The 6934-nt window shown below is 40.0% G+C and overlaps 1 pseudogene; it reads right to left on the bottom strand.

Moving 5' to 3' along the window:
* Positions 1 to 4853: 4853 nt before the first annotated feature.
* Positions 4854 to 6615, bottom strand: LOC115848421 (cysteine protease ATG4C-like; annotated as a pseudogene).
* Between the last annotated feature and the right edge of the window lie 319 nt (positions 6616 to 6934).

The following is a 6934-nucleotide window of genomic DNA, read 5'->3' as shown; positions in this document are numbered from 1 at the left end:
AAAAAGTGTGTTGATTTAAGCCACTATGTTTGTAGTAATTTCTTACACAACAATAGAAAACTAATATATTATTAATCTTAACACAAAAGTACTAATGTTATGGATGTGACTTACTTTCTTTTTTTCTACTAATTCTAATCGTCGTTTAGTCAAAAGATATCTATAAAACAATTATATCATCTATGCAAATTGGGATTCTTATTTTAATTCAGCCAGTTGTGGTTGTATATCAGCCAGAGGGATTTTTCTTTAACTGAGACTTGGGGTTTGATTTTTTATACTTTGCTAATGGGACATTATGAGCCATTTAATACAGTTCTATACCTTAAAAGGGATGGTCTTGGGCTAACACATCTCCTAGATTCAAATCACACATTACCTATTTTTCTGTCTGATTTGAATCTTCTACCCTACCCTGCCCTCTCCATAAAGTATAGTCCATTATTTGTTCCTTGTTTAGATGTGTGTTTATTTGGCTTTTAAAAGCTATTATAATGTCTTTCTGCGTGACTTAAAGGTTGTTTTAATGACACTGCATATGATTCTTTCTACATATATCTTATTCTTATTAGTCCTCTTTGAACGTGATCATTGCATTTTTTTCCTGTTTTTCGGGTCACAATTCATGTAGATATTTAGATTCTGCATATTGCATACCAGAAACAATAAACATTTGATAAAAACTCCAACATGAAAAGATGCGGAAAAACAAACAGAAAAAAAAGGAACCTGATGGAAGCAAACCGGAACAGAAGAAAAGAAAACCAACCAATAAATAATATCCTTGGGAAAATAATAGAAGATTTTGCATCCATCAGATAAGGCTGGGGTACTATGAAAAACTAACAATGAACATTTGGAAACTTGAAAAATACGAAAGCTGAAATAAAACATTGTGATGGAAGAGTTGGAAAGTCAAGTCAAGGTTATTGTCCAGCAAGAGGAACAAAAAGAGAAAAGGAAAATAGAACAGAAAGGGGCTGGTGACATGGACATAAAGCATCAATCAGAGAGATCAGAAATCATAGAAAGAAAAAAAAAAATGGAAGACAGAAATTTTCCCAAGGAAAAGTACAAGAAAATTTCCCACACATGAAGAACACAGAGCCTCCAAACTGAAAGGGCCCTCTAAGTGCTAGTAACATGAATAGCAAAACGTCCACGAGGAGGCACATCCCTGACATTTCAGAACATCTGACTTAAAGAGGCAACATGAAAAGTTTCAGAGAGACAAAACAGGTTACATATAAAATAATGACAGAGTGCCATAAGACTTCTCAACACCACTGGATAGTAGATGATAATGTAGTTATGCCTTTAAAATTACCCAGCCAGGGCTTCCCTGGTGGCGCAGTGGTTAAGAGTCTGCCTGCCGATGCAGGGGACACAGGTTCGTGCCCCGGTCCGGGAAGATCCCACATGCCGCGGAGCGGCTGGGCCCGTGAGCCATGGCCGCTGAGCCTCCGCGTCCGGAGCCTGTGCTCCGCAACGGGAGAGGCCACAACAGTGAGAGGCCCGCGTACCGCAAAAAAAAAAAAAAAAAAAATTACCCAGCCAAACCATGAATCAAGTGTAGGGGTTGATTAAGACACTCTCCTTCCTTAGAGCCTGCTGAAAGCTGTGCTTCAGCAAATGTGGAGAGCAAACAAACCAAGGCAAAGAATATCATTGGATCCAGGAAAAGGAAGCCCAACACAAGAGAAACAGTTTGATGGAGAAGGGAATTCTCAGGATTACAGCTGTGCAGAAGGGCTTCAGAGCAACCCATCCAGGCTGCGGTAGGAAGGTAGAGTGCTATGGGAGGGAGGCCTCAGAGAAAAAAATGGAAATAGATTATCGAGAAAGATGCTCGAGCATTGTGGGGAAAGAAAAAACCTGCTGAGAGTATTTGACAGAACAGATGGACCACTTGGGAAAATATTAAAGATCAGTACAGAGCAAACAGAATTTTAAAAATTATTAATTCCAGGAAAGATAAAAATTTGTATGAGATACAATATAAAACTAACTGGGTCATCACTAAACTATATTTGCGTAGCCAAAATAATATATTGACTACTGATTTAGCTAGAATTTTTTATCCTGGAGAAGGAGAGAGGAAGTAGGAGGTGGTAATACAACAGACTATATTATCATCTACTTAATAGGAAGTTAATAGCTTCAAACTGATAAATCAAGAAATCGCAGTATAAATATATTACTTAGAAATATGAAGATAAATGCCAGGTTTAGAAAAAAAGCTAACTTAGTTCAAAATATGTGCCTCTGGGGAATAGGGAACAGATATTTTCATTAAGACCTTTCAATATCATTTTGAGCACCTAGTATAGACAAGGCATATGTATACCTCCTTCTCCTCAAGATCCCAATCTTCAAAGTCAGTCCACTACCAAAGAGCCATATGGTGACCCCTTTCATTGCCTCCCCCAGGACCCTGCTCCATCCATCACTGTTTTTTTCATTTCCATCATCAGTCAGTCTCTCCCTGTCCACTGGTGTCTTTCCCTCTGCTTATAACTCTGCCCAAGAACTTCCAGCTTGGCAAACTGACTGGCCAACTTTGGCTTCATTCCCTGGATTCTGATCTCATTTCTTGGCACAGAATATCATTGGAATGATATCCACTACTAATGAGCCCTCATTGGGCCCAGCTCCAGGACCTCCCACATAGTGGGTACTTGCCAGGCACATAACGCCAGCCCTACCTGTAGCGATGGGCACTGAGAAGTCAGAAGTACAGTAACTGTGGAAAAACAAAGAGGAAAGAGAAGAGTAAAGGATGACACCAAAAGATGGCGGGGTCATTATCGACATTGGGAACTCAAGAGCAGGACATTGGTGAGAGAGGTTAAGGAATATGATAAATTTGGTTTAAAACATTGAGTTTGAAGCTTATAGAATTGGGTATTAATCAGGTTAAGGTGGACAGTTAATCATGATCCTGAAACAGTGAAATATAATGGGAAAGGTCTTAGAGTTAATATATACTAGATTCAAATTCTGGCTCTGCCAGTTACTAACTGAATTGGCAAGTCACTGCTCTGAGGCTCAACGTTCTCATCTGCAAAATAGGGATTGTATCTTGATTAGAAAGCAGGCATGACAAATTTGTGATGTCACCAGGCAATCAGAACGTGATTCTTTCCTTTTGCCAATGCAGGGCACACGGGTTCGATCCCTAGTCTGGGAAGATCCCACATGCCGCGGAGCAACTAAGCTCATGTGCCACAACTACTGAGCCTGCGCTCTAGAGCCCACGAGCCACAACTACTGAGCCCGCGAGCCACACTCCTGAAGCCCGCGCACCTAGAGCCTGTGCTCTGCAACAAGAGAAGCCACCGCAATGAGAAGCCTGCGCACTGCAACGAAAAGTAGCCCCAACTCGCCGCAGCTAGAGAAAGCCCACAGCGTAGCAACAAAGACCCAACGCAGCCAAAAAAAAGCCTTGATTCTTATTGACTGTAGTGTGACATCTAGATTGGAGATGTCAGGACTGAAGGTCATATTCTGATTGCAATAGTGCAGAAGATCAAGGATAACGGGCTCGAGGTGTACTCGAGGGAGGGGGCAACCAAGGGGAGAGAGAAATGGGACAATTTAGGAAATACTGGGAGGTAGAACTATTAGGATGTTGTGACTTACCGGTTTGGGAGGCGGGGTTGTGGCAGATGATGTCTGTGCTCCACCTGTGTGCTTTTGGATCCCTCTACCATTTTCATGCTGTGCTTTCACTTCAAGCAGCCAACACCTGCAAGGAGAGCCAGAACTCTCTGGGATTACATCCCCCAGGGGAGAGCCCGAGCAAATGACTCCTGGCATGGAAGTATACCTCCTCCAGCTTCCTTGCCCCTGGTCCAGACAGCTCTCAGGTACGACTGTCTCCAGGCTCTTCCACGGAGTTAAGCCTAAATTGCCCTCCTGGGGACTTTGTTGTTTTTTCCTTTGTTTGTTTGTTTTAATGTTCTTATATCTTTATTAAAGTACTTTATAAACCTGGCTCAATAATAACTCTTATACTTTTACATCACAAATTTGCCTTTAAATAAGACATAATACACTTAAGGCAGATTTACCTTATACATGGCCTCAGCTCCTAAACACCACTGCACTGATTTATACAAATAGCAAAAATCACATGGAGAGCATCTACTGATATCTTTCCTGGTACTTATCTTCAGCTTTTAAAACTGCATAATAAGTAGAGTTTCCATAAAATTTCATTTTTGAGATAGGAAACAATTTTGCCTTTATCTGTTAGATTGGATATAGTTATTATTAATAACATAAACTTTAAATCTGTGGGGAAAACCAATACTTTACCTTCACTCCCCAGAGAAGGCTCAACAGCAAGTAAAATTAGGTGCCATTGTACAATCAGATTGCTAAGTATTACCTTAACTCAAAATTCTGCTCATGTAATTGTATCATATCACAGCTAAAAATTACTATTTAAAATATCAAAATACCTCCAAAAGCATCCTTTGGTTGCATTAATATCAGGAGGCTTAGGCAGCACTGAACATTTATTCTCTGGTCTTCTGGTCATTAGTATAAACTGAAGCTTTTGAAACTATTTGGTGATCCCATTTTGGGACCCAATATCACAAAACCTTCAGGAGAATAGTGGACCCAGGTGGAAGAATTTGAAGACTGGAAGACTTGCAGTTAAGGTAGAGTTATCACCAGCAGATCTTAGGGAAATAGGAATGCAGCCAGAATCACTTGATATTTATGAGAAATCAAGATTTACTAAATCATTTCTCTTCCAGAAAAATAGCTTTAAAACTTGTACATTTTCAAATGTTCTTTTTTAAAAAAACATAAAATTAAGATATTTGTGAAAATAAACCAGTTTCAAGTATACTTGTTTCTCTTCCTTTTTCCTCCTTCAAAGGATTTCTTCTCATCAAGCACAAATGTGCTAATCTTTACAGCAAGACAAACTCTTCTGTGCTAAATCTTTTTAATCTTTTCTTTTCATCCTCTGAGAAAAGGTCTTCTTCATTGGTTGTAGTAGATGTAAAATCATAGTCTCTGGAATGACCATTTACAAAACTAAATAATGGATATTTCTCCTTAGAAGAAATTTTCAGCAACTTAGTGATTTCTTCAGAAGCTCGTTTGAAGTCTTGAACATTTTGACAGTAAAATCCTATTGTACAGCTAAGATCCATTTTTCGAAATGACATCTTTTTAGGAGAAGGGCAGTGGAATGTCTCAAGAGGGAAATCCTTTATGCTGACATCTACAAAAGATTGGCAGTAATGAGGATTCATGTAAATCAAAGTGTCATCTTGAAATCCAGCAAAGCAATGTGACTGTTTAGGTTTGCCACCAATAATACCCACACAGTATTCAAGGCTTAAAATACCCTTTACAAAATCTAAATAGTCGGCATTGTTTCTTTCTCCACCAAGTCTAACAGGAACTAGAATAATAACAGCTTTGTCATCTGTATTATCAGAGGCCATGGAAGCGCACTGTTTATCAGTTACCTCAGAACTGTAAACTGTACAATGTTGCACAACATAAATAGTTATTCCTTATAAATCTGGGTGTCTTGCTTCTTCAACTGCTTTTCTCAAAATGTGAGCAACCACAGCTGGTCCATACCAATCTCCAGCTTTTTCCCCAGACTTCTTTCCATATTCTATTAGTTGGTGTAAACCAAAGAGAGCCAAGGGGGAATCACCAAACCAAGGGATGATTTTCCTGTGATAAATTTCATTTTGCATTTCATGATCATCAGAATATCTCCCGATTGTCTCCTTCAGAGAAATTGTTGGGGTTTTGAGTTCTCTTTCCCCTGAAAGCGATGCTTTGAAAGATGCAGTAAATATTTTTACAGTGTTGGAAGTCCATGATTCAGAGTCTGAATTTTCAGTGTTCAAAGCATCAGGCCAGCCAGGTCTAAGCTCTACCAAGCAAGTGTAGAATGAGTCCTTGAGCCAATAGCATCTGGCCAGTTCTTAATGTACAGCTCCAAGCACAGTCTGTTGTCAAAGCTGAGCCTTCTATTCGAGGAAATTCTTCCTTGTGGGTAAGCCATATTCTTGAAATGAAACCTTTACGAAATTCTTCTACATTTCCCTCAATTCCGTGATCTTCTATTGTACGTCCTGATCTTGCAGGTAACAGTTCATTTTCATTTTATTGAAATATTTGCTTTATTGCAGTGGTCTGGAACCAAACCCACAATATCTCTGAGGTATGCCTGTAGTCTAAACAACTTCATATTTAAAATGGTAACACTTTCCAAGCAATAAAACAGGGGAATTTCTACTAAAATATGTCTTTGTTTTCAACACCCAACTATATTTCACGTTGTTCCAAGCAGATATAAATTTAGTTTCTAGCTTGTCAACTTCGTCTGTTCCTGTGGCCTCCCTATTCAGATTCTGAAGAAAAAGCCATCACTTGATTGCATTCTTCTGTAAGTTTAGTCTTTTGTTCGGGAAATGTTCCAGCTCCAGCAGCAGCTGCTACAAAAGGAGCCAGCACACATGCAGACGCTCCAACCTCAGCACCGCAGCTACAGGCACCTCGAGCTCCCCAGCCACCATAGTCGGGACTTTGTTTGATATCAAACACTTGCTTAACTACCTTCTCTTCCATGTCTCTCTTCCTCACTCCCTTACTGTTTCTTCCTAGTGGCACTTCCTAATTAGTCGCTTTCACGTGAATCTTCATCTCAGAGTCTGCTTCTGGGGAGTCCATCCTAAGACAGTGTGGTAGTCATTAATGTTGCTTATTAATTTTTCTGCCCTCTGCCTCTGGGCATGTGGTAGGGCTGTACTTGCTGGCCTTCTGTGGTTGGGTGTTGGGGCCAAGTTATCAGCTCTAGCAGAGGTGATGTGTGTTGCTTCTGGGCTGAGCACGAAATCGCCAAGATGAAACTCTTCAGTGCTCTTTTCCCTTCATTGTTGTGACCAAG

Source organism: Globicephala melas, chromosome 3 (genome assembly GCF_963455315.2).
Source record: "Globicephala melas chromosome 3, mGloMel1.2, whole genome shotgun sequence".
Taxonomy (NCBI): Eukaryota; Metazoa; Chordata; class Mammalia; order Artiodactyla; family Delphinidae; genus Globicephala; species Globicephala melas.
This window is presented reverse-complemented; position numbering and strand designations above follow the sequence as displayed.